We start from the raw sequence: 20,812 nt of genomic DNA on the forward strand, positions 1-20,812 counted from the left end.
ATTCAAATGTAGTAAGACTGGATGGGGCATGAGATTTTGCATTTTTTTTAAAAATTTTTTTTATGTTTTATTTATTTCTAGGAGAGAGAGAGAGACAGCGTGAGCAGGGGAGGGTCAGAGAGAGAAGGAGTCACAGACCGAAAGAGGCTCCAGGCTCTGAGCTGGCAGTCAGCACAGAGCCCGACGCGGGGCTCGAACCCACGAACCGCGAGATCATGACCTAAGCGAAAGTCGGACGCTTAACCGACTAAGCCACCCAGGCGCCCCATTTCTAACAAAATTTAAATTTCCACAAATGCTGCTGATCCATGTAGAATCCTTCCAGTGGCAAAGCCTGGGCCATAAAAAGTGCAAGAAGGTAACAGCAAACTTGATGCCTCTTCCAGTCATGAACCTATGTTAGTTCTCTTCATGATAGCGAGCTTTAAAAGAAATTGCAACTAGACTGTGGTATTTATCTTGCCCAGGTGTAATGTCCTTAACTGAGTTGTGAGTTGTCCTTAATATCATTGTCAGTAGTTATGGGGTTCAAACTCTCAACCTGTGTGGGTATAAGTGGGTGCTGATTCGCAACAGATCATATTCATTAGTCCATTCATGAGAATCCACCAGGAGATTCTTGTCATCTACCTGATTTAATATCAGAATTAGAAAAATAAAAGAATAACTAGGATCATTTAGTTTTAGAACAATGTGTGTCCTGTGCCACATTATTAAAATATCCCTTCATACATAGGTGAGGAAGTTTAAAGAAGGTGATACACAGTGGAGTGGGAGAGAGAGAAGTGTGTGCGGGGAGAGAGAGAGAGAGAGAGAGAGGGAGAGAATCCTAAGCAGGCTCCACAGTGAGCGCTCAGTATGGAGCTGGATGCAGTTCTCAACTCCATGCCCCTGGGATCATGACCTGGGCCAAAATCAAGGGTCAGAAGCTTGGGGTACCTGGGTGGCTCAGTTGGTTAAGCATTTAAGCATTCAACTTCAGCTCAGGTCATGATCTCATGGTTTGTGGGTTCGAGGCCCACATCAGGCTCTGTGCTGACAGCTCAGAGCCTGGAGCCTGCTTCGGATTCTGTGTCTCCCTCTCTCTGCCCCTCCCCTGCTCACGCTCTGTCTCTCTCTTTCTCTCTCTCTCTCAAAAATAAATAAACATTAAAAAAAGGGTCGGACACTTAACCAACTGAGCCACCCAGGTGTCTTTGGAAATCTTTTATACCCACACATTTACTTCTCTCTAAACTCTAAGTTTAATTGTATCATGATGCTTTATTAAGTCAGTAATTAGTGTTTCCATTATTAGGATTATCTAAATCTTATCACTGCTGAGCCATGAGATTTACTCTGAGAGTGTTTCCTTTCTTGTATAATTTCCTGAAGTTAATGATTGCCTCCCACACCCTGAAGTTAGCTCCTTAAAAACTAAACAAAATTACAGCAGTTTTAGATTAACAGAAAAATTGTGAGAATAGTAGAGAGAGTTACTACATAGCCCACACCCTGTTTCTCCTACTAGTAACATTTTATGTTAGTGTGGCACCTTTGTTAAAATTAGTGAACCAATGAGCTAGAGTTCATAATTTATTCAGATTTTCTTAGTTGTTACCTATTATTCTTTTCCTGTTCCAGGATCCCACATTCTGTTTTGCAATTATGTCTCCTTAGACCTAAGTCTGTAGTTTCTCAAATGTCCACGTTCCTGATGACCTTGACAGTTTTGAGGAATACTCATTGAGTATTTTTGTAGAATGTCTCTCAATCAAGATTTGTCTGATGTTCTTCTCATGGTTACATGGGGTGATTATATGTTTTGGAGAGAAAGATCATAGAGGTCAAGTATCATGTTCATCTTTTCAGTATAGTCACTGTGTCTGTGTTGTTTGTTTTTCTCTCCTGGAGCCATTTTTCCTAGAACCCTCTGCTCTGCTCCTGTGCTAGTCCTGCTAATTGTCATCATGAGATCTACCTTAATGTTTTTCCTTGAAATTTTTTATACCATCCTTCTGAATTAGACCTCTGTTTCCTGGATCTCTTTTCCCCTCCTCCTCCCTCTTCTCCCCCTGCTTCCCCTCCCCCTCTCCCTTCTTCTCTTCCTTCTCCTCCACCTTCTTCTTTTGGTTTAGTTTTGTATTTGGGTATCTGCTAGTAGACTCCGAAGAGAAAATACAGAGGAGGTAAATTTTTGCATCCTTGCAGCCTAAAATATCATTGTTATATTACATTTGACAAATAGTTTTGATGATTTTCATATCTTTTCTTTCTTTTTTGATGATTTCTTCTACCCCATCTCTTCTGTTCTCTCATAGTTATATATTGAGCCTCCTGGTTTGGCCTTTTCATTTTCTTATCTTTCCTTTTTTTTTTTTTAATTTTTTTTTAATGTTTTATTTATTTCTAGGAGAGAGAGAGAGACAGCCTGAGCAGGGGAGGGTCAGAGAGAGAGGGAGTGACAGACTGAAACAGGCTCCAGGATCTGAGCTAGCTGTCAGCACAGGGCCCGACGCGGGGCTCGAACCCACGAACCGCGAGATCATGACCTAAGCGAAAGTCGGACGCTTAACCGACTAAGCCACTCAGGCGCCCCTTCTTATCTTTCCTTTCTTGTTTATCTCTTACAACTTGTGTTACCTTCTGTGTAATTTTATCATGTGTTTCATTTACCAGACTTATTTGTTGTTCTTTAAATTTTTTTCTTTTATCTGAGATACTAATTTAAAAAAATTTTTTTAACGTTTCACTTATTTATTTTTTTTAAATGTTTTATTTATTTCTGAGAGGGAGAGAGATAGACAGCATGAGCAGGGGAGGGTCAGAGAGGGAGGGAGACACAGAATCTGAAACAGGCTCCAGGCTCTGAGCTAGCTGTCAGCACAGAGCCCGACGTGAGGCTCGAACTCAGGAACCGCGACATCAGGACCTGAGCCGAAGTTGGATGCTTAACCGACTGAGCCACCCAGGCGCCCCACATTTCACTTATTTCTGAGAGAGACAGCATGAGAGAGAAAGAGACAGCATGATAAGGGGAGGGTCAGAGAGAGAGGGAGACACAGAATATGAAACAGTCTCCAGGCTCTGAGCTGTCAGCACAGAGCCCGATACAGAGCTCAAACCCACGAACCATAAGATCATGACCTGAACCAAAGTTGGCCGCCCAACCGACTGAGCCACTCAGGTGCCCCAGAGGATATTAATTTTTAAAAATATTTTCTTCAGTTCCCTGTAGGCTCTATTTCCCCCAAGTTCCTTTGCTCTGCATCAGTCTCTTTAACAGAGTTTCTTCATTTTTCTGTGATTTTTGACTGCCCATTCATGTTTCAGAGTGAGGGACTGAAGGGGTGCCTGGCTGGCTCAGTTGGAAGAGCATGCAACTCTTGACCTCAGTGCTGGGGTTTGAGCCCCATGTGCGGTGTAGAGCTTACTTAAGTAAATAAAACTTTAAAAAAAGCTAAGGACTAAAAGCTCATTGTGTACGAGTGATGTTTGTTGGCCCTATAAAGGGAGAGGTTAGTCAGAGGCTTCTGCTTGAGGACTATCTGACTGGGTGCAAACATTCCAGGAGTTAAGTATAGGACCCAGGAGAGTGAAGGGCAGTCTCAGGATTTGGGAGACTCAACCCTCTTGTTAAATGTTATGTTTTGGGGCACCTGGGTGGTTCAGTCGGGTAAGTGTCCGACTTCAGCTAAGGTCATGATCTCACAATTCGTGGTTTCAAGCCCCGCGTTGGGCTCTGTGCTGACAGCTCAGAGCCTGGGGCCTGTTTCGGATTCTGTCTCCCTCTCTCTCTGCCTCTCTTCTACTTGCACTCTGTCTCTGTCTCTCTCTCAAAAAAAAAAAATTAAAAAAATTTTAAATTAAAAAAAGTTTTGTGTCTCATCCCTGCTCTCTGCCTAATATCTCTGCACTCAAGGCCTTTCTAGTTCAGTTCAAGAGAAGATTGCTACAGTAGAGAAGGGATACTCACTGACTCTGCTATGGGAAAGAAGAGATCTGTGGGCCTAACATTCTTTGTATATTACACTATCAACTTACCTGTTTTCAACTCACTCCTCAGCTTTTAATATACCTGGTACCTTCAGTTTCTACAACTATCAGCTTGCTTCTTGCTGGTTTCTCTGTGGGCAAGACAGATTTCAATTCTTCTTTCTCTGTTTTACCAAATCAGTGACTAGTCTTTCATCTGTTTTGCATCCTCTTGATTTCTTCCCTTTCCTTTTTCATCTGCATATAATAAGTAATTTGAGCCTTTTGATTCCATCTCCTAATTATCAGTGAAATTTACTCTCTATCTGTCCATTCTCATTGTCATCATTTTAGTGTAGGCCCTCATTTCTCTTCTGTACTGTTATAATAAAAGTCTATGTGTTCGCCATGTTTTTTATCTTTTTCCATATCCACCGCTCCCCCCATTTTTCTTTCTAAAACATAAATATAAATTTTTTTTTACTTCTCTGTTTAAAATTGTTTGAAGAGTTTCCTGTTACTTACCAGAATAGATTCCGAAATCTTCATACACAATCCCCCTTCAAAATCTGGACCCCACCTACCTTTTCTCATCCCCAACTTGGTACTCTACATTACAAAGTAAATTATTTGTTATTTTCTGACACACCTTCAGAACTTTTCATAACTGCTTTCCTCTTCCTTTTTTTTTTTTTTAAATTTTTTTTTTTTTAATGTTTTATTTATTTCTAGGAGAGAGAGACAGAGACAGCATGAGCAGGGGAGGGTCAGAGAGAGAGGGAGTCACAGATTGAAACAGGCTCCAGGCTCTGAGCTGGCAGTCAGCACAGAGCCCGACGCGGGGCTCGAACCCACGAACCGCGAGATCATGACCTAAGCGAAAGTCGGACGCTTAACCGACTAAGCCACCCAGGCGCCCCATTGCTTTCCTCTTCCTAAACATCCTTCCCTTTTCCTTTCTGGGAAAGTATTACTCATCCATCCAAGATCAGATCAAACATCACCTCAGACAAGCCTTTCCCAATCCCCAAAATGAATTAAGTCATTCTCTTGTCTATATTCTCATAACACTTCCCACAAACCTCTATTACAGCCTTTTTAGATTGTGCAGTGATTTTTTTTATGAGTCTATTTCTCACAAAACCTGTCCTACTCATCTTTGTACCCTCCTTTTTCCTATCCACCCTCTACCTCTCAGCTTATAGCATAACACCTAGAACACAGTAAGGAGGCTAACATATATTGAGCTCTTACGCTCTTACTAAAATATTTATTGAATAAGGGAAGGCAAAATATGAGAAATTTCAGGAAGTCCCTACCCTTAGGATTTCCTGAGGTCCTTATTTCAGCAGTTTACACAAAAATATACTTGCAGGCATAGATGTGTATTTCCTTAATTGTGAGTAATGCCAAGACAAGACTAAAGACAAGGCCATAACTTAGGCAAGCTTGCCTGTAAGACATTTTGAAGCTGGCTAGAATTTTTCCTTTCAGAAAAAAGGAATTTTTATCTCTTTGTTTACTGTTGTATCCTCAGTCCCTGGTACATAGTAAGTGCTTGTATTAGTCAGGGTACCAACAGGAAACAGATGGCACACTCAAAATAGGATAACTTGAGGAGAGACCATTTATAAACGGGTAGGTGGAGTGTAGGGGAACCACAAATGATAGCAAAGGAACACAGTGAGAAGCTGTTAAACCACCCTAGGTCTGAAAGGGAGAAGTAGGTACAGTAGCCTACCCTGGGAATGGCCAGTCCCAAGAGGGTAACCTCAGTCCAAATCACAAGGTTCAAAAGTATGTGGAAAAACTCAGGCTTAATGGCTGGCATTAATGTAAAAGGACTCTAATCTAGTGTGGGGATCAAGCAGCAGGAATCTCTGAGCCAAGCCTGAAAAATGTGTGCCATACACGCCACCATCTTTTCCTTCCATATTCTTTGTCAATTATGGTTCTCTTTCTTACTTCACCCACAAAAGGCCCTAGAATACTTTTCAACACAGTCTTCTAGGAAGCAGGTGACGACCTGTAAACTGCTGTTACCTGGTATGCAACCTATTTACCAAACTGGCTCTGGTCAAATGAGAATACAAGTAGGATTAGTAGGGTCTTTGCAGTTTGAAATAGGTCCCTAGCAATCAACTAGGAATACAAAGGTTGGGTCAGCTCCAGGGAATAGAAACTGCCAAGTGTGAGACTAAGCAGATTTTGGGGGGAAGGGGCAGACAGCCAGGCTAGGGTTCAAGTTAGGGTTCTGTTTCTAGGGAAGGAAAAATACAAATCAGCAATCAAAATAAAAATTCTACAAACTGGTAGAAACAGTGAGAATTGAGGAAAAGGCATATAGTAGATATACAGGAAAAGTTTTTCAGAGTAAGAATGATTTCAGACTCATTTGCTGGTGGAAATGATATTTCTAATTTACCATGGTATGGACTGACTCTGGAATTTGGCATGACTGAACTCACAACAGCCAGAAGATCTTAGGTGCCTGCAGCTAAGCAGGGAAGGATACAGAAAGGAATAATAACTCGCTTTTTTTTTCCTTCTCCATTCCTTTTAAAAATGATTCTAAATTAAGCCAAAAGCATTTGCTGTAAATGTTTAATTAAAACAGGCATATGAAATCATAATAACTACTATTTACTGAGTATCTACTGTTTTATGCTTTAGATATGTTTTCATTAATCTGCATAACAACTCTATAAGGTAGATATAATTATATTTACTTTACAGATGAGGAAATGAAGTTGAGAGTAAAAAAAGAAATAAGTTACAGCTTTAGGGTTTTGATCCAAGCTTATTTGGTTTTAAGGCCTGCATTACTTTTGATACTTCAGTTGCCCATGCTATTCTGTTGAGATCCATGATTTCTTTTTTTTTTAATGTTTATTTATTTATTTTTGAGAGTGGGGAGGTGGAGGGGTAGAGAGAGAGAGGGAGACAGAGGATCCTAAGCAGGTTCTGAGCTGAGAGCAAAGAGCCAAATGTGGGGCTCGAATTCATGAACCATGAGATCATGCCCTGAGCCAAAGTCTGATTCTCCACAGACTGAGCCACCCAGGTGCCCCAAGACCCATGACTTCAATCAACCTCAAGTCATGTATTCCTCTGGGTCATCATAAATGATGAGGACAGGCAAGCTTAATGTGGTAAGTCCACAGGAGGATAGATATTAACATATTGTCAAATATTAGCATGGTTAAGAGTAACCGGAATATTTTATTCAGCTTTAAATGTTTTCATGTTAAATATTATACCTGCCAGACTCAGAGTACTTTCTAAGAGAAATCATCTCACTCTGGTTTCTGATGGCAGGGCAATCTGTACTACGCTATATTTCTCTTTGATATTTCCCCTCCCTAGATGTGTGGCCCAAGGACAGGCAACTGTCCTAGGAGCTGCCAGTTCTTCAGCTAGCCTGTGACCTCTCAGACAGCCAGGCTTGAAAAAACAAAGTAAGCCACTTGCCTGAGATTTCTGCACTTAGATATTGGAATTCACAAATACAGAGAATGTTAGGTAAGGGTAGAATTGGAGCCTTGGTGGATCGTGGCAAACCAAAGCAGAAGCTGTGAAATAAAACACAAAAAACCAGATAAACAAATATGTAATTCAAGGTTCTAACAAGAACAAATGACATGTGTAAATGGTGAGAAGTTGGGGAGAGTTTATCCACAGAGCAAGTAGTTAGAAATGTGTGGGCAGGGTGTAGGGGAGGTGTAGGGATGGCAGAGGAACCCAATCTGGGTAGCAAGGAAGCTATTACCACCCCTAGACCTGAAGGGACAAGGGAAAGAAGAGATTGAAAGGGGAAAGTTGTGTGGAGTGAGTCACCTTGACAGAAGCAGTGATCTTTGGATGATAGACACCATGTGCCTAAAGTGACCTTGCAGGGAGGGAGCCAGGAGAATAAATACACTGACTTCATTTTGTTAATATAATCTGTCCAGGTCTGGCTTCCAGGAAAGAGAGCCCTATGGTGAAGGATGAAGAGTGGATCTGGAGGAGCAAATTGACCATATTTTTGAAAAATAAAACAATGAGTAGAGGAGGGACAATAGAATAGACATGGAGAAAGAAAAAGTTGCTGGAAACGAGAAAGAGACTCTACCTGCTAGCAAGACTGAAAGGGTAACTAATTCCTAGAGTTGCCTCAGATCTTGATGACTTTCCAGTTTGAAATCCAGTTCCAATTTTAGTCTAAGCATAGCTTTACAATAGACTCTCTTCCTTTAAAATAGTATATGAGTAATTTGTGGTTTCTTGTAGCCTAATAAAATGCTGGGCACAATGAGAGTAGTTTGTTTATTCCTCTTAGAAGTCTTGAAAACAAGGACATTTGAGACCCGTAGGCCACTAACTGAAGAGACACTCTCCTCAGCACTTTTTAAGTGTCCAGATTTAAAAATAATGGGGGCAGTGTTGTGAAAACCATTTACGGTCAAAATGGAGAAATTATAAAACTGACCTAAATAAGTGAATTCTCTTGAATTACGGAAAACATAAGCTGCTCTTTGAAAGAATCACAGACCATTCTACAGGAAACTAAAACAATAATAATATTTTTCTTTAATCACCTCCCCTCCAGCTTTACTTTATCAACATACCAAACTACTCATATTTAATGTATAGAATTTGATATATATATATATATACATATTCATCACCATAGTCAAATTAACATTTCCATCCACTCCAAAACTTTCTTGTACCTCATTGTAATCCCTCCCTCTGCTTACATCCCCAGGAAACCACTAATTTGCTTTCTGCCCCTTTGCATTTTCTAGAATTTTGTATAAATAGATCAAACTATATATTCTTTTGCCTACTTTTTTCACTGTGTGTAATTATTCTAAGATTCAACTATTTTGCTGTATGTATCAATAATGGTTCTTTCTTTTTTACTGCTGAATAGTTTTCCTTATATGGATATACTTAATTTGTCTATTCATATCTTTTTTAAAATTAAGGTATAACTGACATACAATATTAAATTCATTTCAGGATAATGAATATGGATAATAACTTGGTCTTTGTATACATTGCAAAACTGCCACCACAATAAATCTGGTTAACATTTATCACCACACAGTTATAAAATTTTTTTCTTGTGATAGGATCTTTGAAGATCTACTCTCTTAACAACTTTCAAATAAGCAATCCAGTATTATTAACTATAGTTGCCATGCTGTACATTACATTCTCATTACCTACATACTTTATTTCATTTTATTTACTTTTTGAGACAGAAAGAGAGAGAGAGAGAGAGAGCGTGAGCAGGGGAGGGGCAGAGGAAGAGAGAGCAAGAATCCTAAGCATGCTCCACACTCAGCACGGAGTCCGACATGGGGCTTGGTCTCACAACGATGGTGAGATCATGACCTGAGCCAAAATTGAGAGTCAGACGCTTAACCAAGTGAACTACCTAGGTGTCCCTGCTTATTTATTTTATAACTAGAAGTTTGTAGCTTTTGACTCCCTTTACCCATTTTACTCACTCCTACCCCCCTTCCTTTGGCAACCTCCAGTCTATGAGAGGTTTTTTTTTTTTTAAGATTCTATATGTAAATGAAATAAGAGGGTATTTGTCTTTCTCTGTCTAGTTTATTTCTTTTAGCATAATGCCCTCAAGGTGTATCCATGTTGTCACAAAAGGCAAGATTTCAATCTTTTTTATGACTAATAACTCACTGTGTGTATATAGGTCACATTTTCTTTTCTTTTTNGTCGGATGCTTAACCGACTAAGCCACCCAGGCGCCCCAGGTCACATTTTCTTTATCCATTCATCCATCAGTGGACAGTTAGGTTGTTTCCATATCTTGGCTATTTGAAATAATGTCATAATGTTAGTATTTTTGTTTTCTTCAGATAAATAACTATAAGTAAAATTGCTGGATCATACGGTTGTTCTAGTTTAAATTTTTTGAAGAATGCCATACTATTTTCCATAATTGGCTGCATCAATTTACATTCTCACCAACAGTGCATGACGGTTTCCTTTTCTCCACATCTTCACTAGCACTTGTTGTTTCTTCTATTTTTGATAACAGCCATTCTAATAGGTGTGAAATGATGCATCATTTTGGTTTGCATTTTCCTGATGGTTAGTGATGTTGAGCACCTTTTCATGTACCTACTGGCCATCTGTATGTCTTCTTTGGAAAAATGTTCAGATCCTCTGCACATTTTTATTTTTATTTATTTATTTATTTATTTATTTTTGTCATTTATATATCTTTATTTATTTATTTTTTACAAATAGTTTATTGTCAAATTAGTTTCCACATAACACTCAGTGCTCATCCCCATAAGTGTCCTCCTCTANTTCCAGAGGGGCTGTACCAGTTTACATTCCCACCAACAGTGTAGGAGGGTGCCCGTTTCTCCACATCCTCGCCAGCATCTCGAGTTCTCTGATTTGCTCATTTTAGCCACTCTGACTGGCGTCCTCTGCACATTTTTAAATAGAATTTTCTTTTACCATTGAGTTTTATGAGTTATTCACATATTTTGGATTGTAATTCCTTATTAGATATACAAATTGTAAATATTTTCTCCCATTTAGTAGGTTGCCTTTTCATTTTATTGATGGTTTCCTTTGCTGTACAGAAGCCTTTTAGTGTTTCATCCTACTTGTTTATTTTGCTTCTGTTGTCTTTGCTTTTGTGTCAGATCAAAAAAATTGTTGCTAAGACTGATGTCAAGGAGATTAACGCCTTGTTTTCCTCTAAGAGTTTATGGTTTCAGGTCTTACATTCAAGTATTTAATCATTTTGCATTAATTTTTGGAAATACCCAAAATGGTTTTTCCAACACTATTTATTGAAGAGACTGTCCTTTCCCCAATGTGTATTCTTGATTCATTTGTCGTAAATTTATTGACCATGTATGTCTTGGTTTATTGCTGGGCTCTCTATTCTATTTCATTGAGCTATGTGTCTGTTTTTATGCCAATACCATACTGTTTTGATTACTATAGCTTTGTAGCGTAGTTTGAAATCAGGGGACATGTGCCTCCAGTTTTGATTTTCTTTCTCAAGATAGTTTTGGCTATTATACAACTGTTAACTTTAAGGTGGGAAATAGGAATAATATTTTTCTGGAAGGCCAAGAGATGTTAGAAGTAATTGCTTCAGGAAATTCAAAGCATTAGCCCTCAAGTCAGTGATCTCAGTGGATCATTCATTGGCTGTGGGACTTGGGACCAGTAACTTTAAACTTGCTGTGCTTTGATTCTCTCGTCTGTAAAAGAAGCTTAATGATACCTGCCTCAAAGGATTCTGTGAAGATTGAATATAATTCATATATTTAACTTTTTGTTTAAATATTAACTTTGATTACTATGAAAGTAGTGGAAAGAACATTGAGAAATTAGCTCCTCTTTATGGACTCCCGTACTGAGGACCAAAGGACATGATCAAGTATCATGGCTCTGAGCAAAATGATAACAAATGTTGGTCAATGTTTCTTCCTTCTTCATTTCCCTTGTCCCTCCCTTCCCCACCCCTCCCCTTCTCCTTCCTCCTAGCAGTTTGTTATTGTTGTTGCAGAGTGTCTCTTTCTTCTCCCGGGCAAGATCCATTTTCTTTCTTTTTTCATATTACTTAATGTATTATTCTTATATCATGTTCTCCATGAATATATATTGAGAGAATAATAAATACTTGTGTAGTAATTTATAGATTACAATGAGTTTTCAGATACATTATCTCATCCTGATCCTCAAAATTTCCCAAGGAAGTAGGGAGAGCAATAATATTATCCTCATTATCAGTGGAGGAAACTAAGGCTCAGAGAGATTAAAACTAGCTGAGATAATCAACAAGCTCTTTAAATGATAGCTCAGAGTGCCTTTACCTTGACATACTTACTACCTACCAACATTCTTGACAGGATTTGCCGTGTTCTTCAGGCTCTAGTTAATACTAATACATAAAATCTTTGCAAGATAAAAGACTGAGCTTCATTTTTAGAAAACTAACAGTTGGTGGCATGTTGATGCTTTACAGGGAACCACAAGAGATCTGAAATTTCAGGATATAGTACTAGGACTGTCACTATTTGTAAAATTTGAGAGAGATATATCTAATATTCTCCTTCCTCCTAAGTACAATTCTGAGCAAAATAAGAATTCGAAGTTACTATAAGTACTCCATAACAGTTAAAAGTATTTTATTTCTAGAATATTGTTTCTAATTTAACCAGTGTGCTAAACATTGCCTGAGGATGAATCATATCCACTTTTTCTTTTCTATTTTTATCTAATCTTATTGAAGACATTTTTTGACCTATTGCAAAGGTGTAATAATTGGCAGCACCTAATACAGTATTTTACATTTTTGTTTATATAGGAAGCTCAGGGTTTTCATTTTCTTTGGGGCTAATCTTGCTTACCCTAACCCTTTCCTAAAGGAGATTTTTTTGTTGTTGTTCTTTAGTTAAAAGAGCATGAAATGACTGGGGACCCTTTTTATTTCTATTCCCAGTCACTTTTTATTTCTATTGCTAATGGAAATAAAATAGAAATAAAAAGCGTCTAATTTAAGACCAAGCAATAGAAATAAATTATAGAATAGAAGAGCAATAGAAATAAATTATCTCATAGGATCTAAATTGGTACTTTTATGGTTAGCATATGACAAAGGGCTCAGCATATGCACCCTGATATGGGATAAGCTGGACTGTGTAGTTTTTGTAATTAAAGTTATTGATGTTATGACTGTACGTTCTTATTTTGAAAATACAATAAAACTATTTTTTAATAAAGAGGGGCTCAATCTAGTTGGACTACAATAATTTTAATTCCTTCTCTACTACAAGTGAATGTTAGAAATATAAAAAAGATAATAGAGACAGAGGTAAATATTTTTCTATTCATTTTTATATACATAAGACTTCATATTTCATAGTGTCTGAGTTTATAACATGGCTTGTAATGGATTATTTTTTCAAAATGTAGAAACTTATAAACCTAATTTTTAAATTTTTGATGAGTTTGATACTAAATGTTCCATTAAAGAATGCTAACAATTTTTTACTCCATAAGAATTATTGGTTGTGTTTTATTTTTTTCTTTTCAAATTTTTATTTAAATTCCAATTAACATATGGTGTATTATTAGTTTCAGGTGTAGAATTGAGTGATTCATCACTTACATATAATACCCAGTGCTCATCACAATAAGTGCCCTACTATATACCCATCATTTATTTCACCCACACCCATCCACCTCCCCTCTAGTAACAATCAATTTGTTCTCCATAGGTAAGAGCCTGTTTTCTGGTTTGCCTCTTTTTTTCCCCTTATATATATCTGTTTTGTATCTTAAATTCCACACAAGAATGAAATCATTTGGTGTTTGTCTTTCTCTGACTGATTTATTTTGCTTAGCATAATACTCTCTAGCTCTGTTCACATCTTTTGCAAATGACAAGATTACATTCTTTTTTATGGCTGAGTAATATTCTACTGTATATATGCCACATCTTCTTTATCCATTCATTAGTCAATGGACATTTGGGTTGTTTCTTTAATTTGGCTATTGTTGATAATGCTGCTATAAACATTGGGCTGCATGAATCCTTTTGAATCAGTATTTTTATATCCTTTGGGTAAATATTTAGTAGTGCAATTACTGGATCATAAGGTACTTCTGTTTTTCACTTTTTGAGAAACTTCCATACTGTTTTCCAGAAGGGCTGCACCAGTTTGCATTCCCACCAACAGTGCAAGGTGTTTATCCACATCCTCACCAAAATCTGTCGTTTCCTGTGTTGTTAATTTTAGCCATCCTGACAGGTGTCCTTGCTGATTTGGATGCCTTTTATTTCTTTTTGTTGTCTGATTATGAGGCTAGGACTTCCAGTACTATGTTATTCCTGACCATAGAGGAAAAGCTTTCAGTTTTCCCCCATTAAGTAGGATGGTAGCTGTGGATTTTTCACATATTACTTTTATTACGTTGAGGTATGTTCCCTGTATCTCAGCTTTGTTGAGGGTTTTTTTTTTTTTATCATGAATGGATGTAGTATTTTGTCAAATGCTTTTTCTGAATCCATTGAGAGGATCATAGAGTTTTTATGCTTTCTTTTATTAATGTTGTATATCTTGTTGACTGATTTGCAAATATTTATTAGCTGTATTTAAATACATTAGATAATGCCCCTGTCTTATTCCATATCTGGTAACAATCCTACAATACCTTAGCCTGTGAAATTTAAAATTTATCAAACCAAATGTGATAGATTAAGAAAGACAGACATGAGCATATCATTTAAAGTTATAAAGGTAATTACTAGAAGGAAACAATAGAAACTGATGGGAAGAGTAGAGAAAGAAAAGTGAGGAGTAATTTAAAAGTGCTGTATTCTGCATTTTTCATAATTAGCAATCAGTAGATATTGTTGAAAGTTGTTAAGAAATGGAACTATCTTTATTTTTATTTTATGTATTGCAGTACTGTTTGAAAATTTTTAGTTGTGTGCATGCATTACTTGCACAATAAAAAAATTAAAACATGGCATAGTACTATTTTTAAAATATGACTTAGCTAGAAGAAGTATTTTGAGCTCCAATTCTCCATCCCTAAATTGATTCAGGAGACAGAAAAGCGGCTTCCCAGGGATGTGGCCGTACTTTAATTGATACTCGGAAGAAAGCCTTATCTAGACCATAGAGTTGTGTTCATTAGTCCTCCCTGAGAAACTAAAGTGGGCTCTCTTCCTACTGTATATAAGTGGAAAGCAGGGAGACAAAAAGAGGTGATTTGCCAGCCTTTAGTCAAGTAATAATAGTCCTTTGGAAGAGAAGCATTTAATGCACTTATGGAGGCCTAGAACATGCAAGGATGGGAGTCTCTACCTGTATATAGTTAACATTGCTGACTAAATGCTTTAGCTTAGAAATTAAGGATTTAATTAGGTGTTCAGGGTACCTAATGGTTGTTTTTGCTTTTATTTTTATGAAACTTCCTTCTGACATAATCTGACTAGCATCCTGACTGTCAGTAAATAGATTTCCCAAGCAACTGGATGGAAGTTCAAGCCCAGTGAAGTATAATATACCTATAAGGTGTATCATAGTTTCGTGACTACTTTTCGCCCATGAGTCATTACTGTAACATCTTGCTGGTATGTGTACTTATATATATTTACACAATGTACATTCTTGAAAATATGTCATCAAAATTTCCGTACAATTAAATTAATTACTGGGGCACCTGGGTGGCTCAGTTGGTTGGGCGTCCAACTTCAGCTCAGGTCATGATCACTCAGCTTGTGAGTTCAAGCCCTGCATCGGGCTCTGTGCCGACTGCTCAGAGCCTGCAGCCTGCTTCGGATTCTATGTCTCTCTCTCCCTCTGCCCCTCCCAAACTCATGCTCTATCTCTCTCTCTCTCAAAAATAAATTAAAAATAAATAAATAAATTACTGGTAAAGGAAGCTAAATCAGTCTCATTTTTAGAGTAAACAAACTGTACAAAATGAAGTTAAGTTTACTATGCTACAAAGTATGGCAGGTGATCCATCATGATTAAATAGTTTTTGTATTTAGGAACAAAGAGGTTGTACTGAGGTTAGGATGCCCTAATGCTTAATTACCTTCATTCAGGTTCTTGGATAAGAACATCCAAGAAGATTCAAATGCAAGTAGTTTATTTGGGAGTGTAGGGGAAGGGGAAGTAAGAAAGGAAAAGAAGGCAGTCAATAAAGGGTGCAATATCAATATGGCTACAGAGATAATATGGGAGGGGTACCAACAGCCAACAAGACTAAATTTCTTACAAGCTTTCAGAATTAGGCTATGACTATTTTAAAAACAACAACAACAACAACTAGTGTATCATTTCCTGTGCATCCAAATTTATTGAGTGAGATTCACCCTCATTTATTTCACCTTCTAGGCAATACTTGTTGATATTTTTTAGCTTAGAGAGAAATTAAGTCTTCAAGAGGTTGGAACACTAGTAAAGTATTTTGCATGTGGTGAGAAAATTCAATTTTCTATTGAATTGAGACAGGAATGCATAATGATATATGATGATATTAATACTGGACCCATTCCCAGGAGTCAAAAGTTATTTGAATTGAGAAGCTATTCTGGAACAGATGGGGACAGAGAAAGCCTCAGTCCATAAGAATTCTTCTAGACTCTGGGGCGCCTGGGTGGCTTAGTCGGTTAAGCGTCCGACTTTCGCTTAGGTCATGATCTCGCGGTTCGTTGGTTCGAGCCCTGCGTCGGGTTCTGTGCTGACTGCCAGCTCGGAGCCTGGAGCCTGTTTCAGAGTCTGTGACTCCCTCTTTCTCTGACCCTTCCCTGCTCACGCTGTGTGTTTCTCTCTCTCTCCTAGAAATAAATAAAAATATTTAAAAAAAAAAGAAATTCTTCTAGACTCTTTGTGATTTTGTTCATATTTCAGGGTCATTTTATTAAGTACGCCAATAAAAGTTATGGCAAAATATTTGAGTATGTGTTCTTTTTTTCATTTTTATTTCAGGCATTTCTTCTATTTTTTATATTATGAAATATACCAAACATATAGAAAACAGTGTAAGAGACATCTATATATTCACGATGCAGATTTTACTTTATTTGCTTTAGTTTTTGTTTTTTTTCTTTTTTTTAATAAACAAAAATCTCTAGGTAAGTTGAAGCTCTGCCTTTGTATCACCCACCTGCTTATACTCACTAACCTTGGTCTTACATTTTTTCGTTAAGCTTTTCTTTCCAGCTTACCTCTTAACTCAGGCAAATGAAACCTGACATCACCCCTCAGGTGATGGAGAATGCCCGGACAGGACCTTCAGTTGGCCCAGAACAGCCAGACCATTTGAGCTGAACCCCCGACTCATGTCTGTGTAGACCATGGAGTGACCTCTGGAATGACCGGCAATGTTCTGCCCAAGGAGGAACCTCGGCCTCATTTACAAAACATGCAATGCATGTGTAGGCATATTTCCTAAAGGTGCATGTGTGACCTTATGCCTGCCTCTGCATAGGATGGCAAGGCTTCCCTATCTAAATATTCCTTCTTACCCTAAGCAAAAGGTACCCATTCACTCTCTCTCAAGGAGTCATGGCTTTGGAAGCCATTCCCTATGATCACCTTATCTGCTGCAAATAGAAGTTTTCTTTATGCAACATGGTACATTTCTGTACCAAATGTCAACCTGGTACATTCTCTGACTCACCAAGGAGCGAACTTCTGTTGGTTCCGTTAGAGTATGTATGTTTTTATACTTCTACCTTATATGTATCCATTAACAACATAGCATTTTTTTGTGTGTTTTAAACTTATATAACTGGCATAATAATTTATATCACCTTTTGAAATTTAATTTTTTAATTTTTAATTTATTTTATGAAAACATTTTTTTCTTAATGTTAATTTTTGAGAGAGAGAGAGAGAGACAGAACACTAGCAGGGGTGGGACAGAGAGGGAGGGAGATACAGAATCTGAAACAGGCTCCAGGCACTGAGCTAGCTGTCAGCACAGAGCCCGACATGGGGCTCGAACCCACGAACCGTGAGATTATGACCTGAGCTGAAGTTGGATGCTTAACCGACTGAGCCACCCAGGCACCCCTAATTTTATCTTTTTCCACATGGAAAAATTTTCTTGTTTTTTTCACATTAAACTAAAATATTTGATATCTGTATTTCTCTAACGGATAAAGACTAAAAACAAAATGAAACACCCATAACCACAATGCCATTATCACACTTAACAAATTAATAAGATGATTTTTATCTTTTTTTTAATGTTTTATTTATTTCTAGGAGAGAGAGAGAGAGAGAGACAGCGCGAGCAGGGGAGGGTCAGAGAGAGAGAGGGAGTCACAGACTCTGAAACAGGCTCCAGGCTCTGAGCTGGCAGTCAGCACAGAGCCCGATTCCGGGCTCGAACCCACGAACCGCGAGATCGTGACCTAAGCAAAAGTCGGACGCTCAACCGACTAAGCCACCCAGGCGCCCCGATGATTTTTATCTCTTATCCATGTTCAAATTTTCCAAAATATCTTTTCATAGTCAGTTTCTTCGAATCAGGATCAAACAAGGTCAACACATTTTATTTCATTGACACATCTTTTACATCTCTGGTCTATTACAGTTTCTTCTCTAATTTTTAATGTTATTTATTTATTTATTTATTTAAGAAACATGGTCATTTGAAAAATCCCACATTCTAGATTCAGTCGATTGTATCCTTGTGGTATTGTTTAACATAGTCATCTATTCACCACATTTCTTTCTTTTTTTTTTTTTTTGTAGGAGAGATAGCGTGAGCAGGGGAGGGTCAGAGAGAGAGGGAGTCACAGACTGAAACAGACTCCAGGCTCTGAGCTGGTAGTCAGCACAGAGCCCGACGCGGGGCTCGAACCCACGAACCGCGACATCATGACCTAAGCGAAAGTCGGACGCTTAACCGACTAAGCCACCCAGGCGCCCCTTCACCACATTTCTTATAAACTAGTAACTCTTCCCCTCTCCCCTTCCCCATCAGCCCTCAGTTTGTTCTCAGTATTCAAGAGTCTCTCATAGTTTGCCTCCCTCCCTCTCCCCAACCATTTCTCCCCTTCTTTTCCCCCATGGTCCTCTGTTATGTTTCTCCTAATCCTCCTACAAGTGGAAGCATATGGTATCTGTCTTTCTCTGTCTGATTTATTTCACTCAGCATAACACCCTCAAGTTCCATCCACATTTCTACAAATGGTCAGATTTCGTTCTTTCTCATTGCCATGTAGTATTCCATTGTATAGATAAACCACATCTTCTTGATCCATTTGTCCGTTGATGGACACTTAGGCTCTTTCCATGATTTGGCTATTGTTGAAAATGCTGCTATGAACATTGGTGTACATGTGCTCCTATGCATCAGCACTTCTGTATCTCTTGGGTAAATTCCTTGCAGTGCTATTGCTGGGTCATAGGAGCTCTATTAATTTTTTGAGGAACCTCCACACTGTTTTCCAGAGGGGCTGCACCAGTTTACATTCCCACAAACAGAGGATGCCCGTTTCTCTACATCCTCTATAGTCTCCTGATTTGTTCATTTTAGTCACTTTGACTGGCGTGAGGTGGTATCTCTGTGTGGTTTTGATTTGCATTTCCTGATGATGAGTGACTCTGAGCATCATTTCATGCGTCTGTTGGCCATCTGGATGTCCTCTTTGGAGAAGTGTCTGTTCATGCCTTCTGCCCATTTCTTCACTGGATTATTTGTTTCTGGGAGTTTGGTGATTTATTTATAGATTTTGGATACTAGCCCTTTATCTGATATGTCATTTACCTTGCATAGATTTTAATGGTTCAAAATATTAGTGGTTCTAATATAACTACAGGATATGTATAAGAAATTCCAGTTACTTTTAATTTTTTAATTGTTTACATAAAAGGACAAAGAAAATATTTTATATTGCTAGTGTACCTTTCATCTCCCTGTAAGTAATTTCTGCCATTCAGGCAGACTGCACAAAAACATGTTGGAAGGCTAGTTAAGTTGCTTAAAAATAAAAACTATTATATTTGTTTTGAGCCAAAAAATTTCAGGCACTTAATTGGCATTAACAATTAGTCCTCATAGATCTTTTGAAACTTAGTTATAATAATTAATATAATTCTTAATTAATTTGTATGTTGTACAAATAACAGGATAGTGTATAGCTGAGGAACAGAGAGTTAAAGGAAGTGGCCTGAGGGAATTCAATAATTTAAATACACAGGCCTATTAAAGAGCATTAGTAATGAAAATATAAAAGAATGTGACTCCTTCCACAAAGCTATGATGTTCTAGTTATTTCCCTTCTCCTTAATACAATCTACTAGTATAAAGCAAACTTAATTTTCTAATATTAAAAAATATTACATAATATTAGTACTATAGAAAAAGAATAAATACCTAATATTCAGTCAAAACTTGTTTTCAATAAAACACAGTGATCTGTTGGGATCTAGTCAATATAATATTCTCCATGATTCACTATCTACTTCATTTTGCTCACAAATATCAAAACCGCAGTTGTTTACAAATTAAGAGGGCATGATCCCACATTTAAAAAAAACATTTATGGGGTTGTTGGCTAGTTCTTGAAGGAACTTTTCGCGTTGTCCTCTCATGAATGTATTAGAATGTATGTTCCCAATATCGGACATATGCTCAATTGAATATGCTAGACTTACATGATTTATGTTAATAACTTGTGGAAGTAACAGCTGAGGGTGAGATAAACATGAAATGGATAGTGAAGGAGGGAAATGATGAGTACCAATTGTGGCCTGAGACTAACTGTAGGTCGGGGACCATTGCTCAGCCCACTAATCTTCCTCTTCTAAGCTTCCTCTTAGGAAAAGAACCTTACAGGAAACTTGGCAAATCTACTTCTTGAACATATGTGGAGATGGACCAGTGTAGAACAAGAAGTGGACTCTGTTAGTCATGGGGGTGCCCTGCTCAGATCTCCCTTCTAGAGATTCTACAGCAGGGAGCATGGCTGATTGACAATGAACACACTTTGGGCTGTAATGCATTCATATCAGGCCTTGCTTCCCCTAAGCTTCTTTCAGTCAATGACTAAGCACAGCAGGATAAAAGAACCAGTCTATTCCTGCACAAAGTGGGATTCCTTTTATTGGCTACCTTAGCTTAGAGACTTCCCATTGGTCTGGGTTCTCTCAGAACTTCTCTACAGTCTTTTATGTTTATTTTTGAGACAGAGAGAGAGAGACAGAGACAGAGACAGAGGGTGAGCGGGGGAGGGGCAGATAGAGAGGGAGACACAGGATCGAAAGCAGGCTCCAGGCTCTGAGCTGTCAGCACATCGAGCCTGACATCGAGCTCGAACTCATGAACCACG

The 20,812-nt window shown here is 38.1% G+C and overlaps 1 protein-coding gene and 1 long non-coding RNA gene across 2 annotated transcripts in view; one reads left to right on the forward strand and one right to left on the reverse strand.

Annotated features, from left to right (window-relative positions):
- Positions 1-8,084, forward strand: part of LOC144243522 (uncharacterized) — a 40,889-nt gene extending 32,805 nt beyond the window's left edge. The window contains exons 2-3 of the long non-coding RNA XR_013338674.1: positions 7,005-7,106; positions 7,908-8,084. This is a non-coding gene — a long non-coding RNA (uncharacterized LOC144243522). The remainder of the gene's footprint in view (positions 1-7,004; positions 7,107-7,907) is intronic.
- MCU (mitochondrial calcium uniporter) overlaps positions 1-20,812 on the reverse strand; it is a 259,384-nt gene that overhangs the window by 228,176 nt on the left and 10,396 nt on the right. The gene's annotated exons all lie outside the window — the stretch shown is intronic.

This window comes from Crocuta crocuta, unplaced genomic scaffold (assembly GCF_008692635.1).
Source record: "Crocuta crocuta isolate KB4526 unplaced genomic scaffold, BGI_CrCroc_1.0 scaffold167, whole genome shotgun sequence".
Classification (NCBI taxonomy): Eukaryota; Metazoa; Chordata; class Mammalia; order Carnivora; family Hyaenidae; genus Crocuta; species Crocuta crocuta.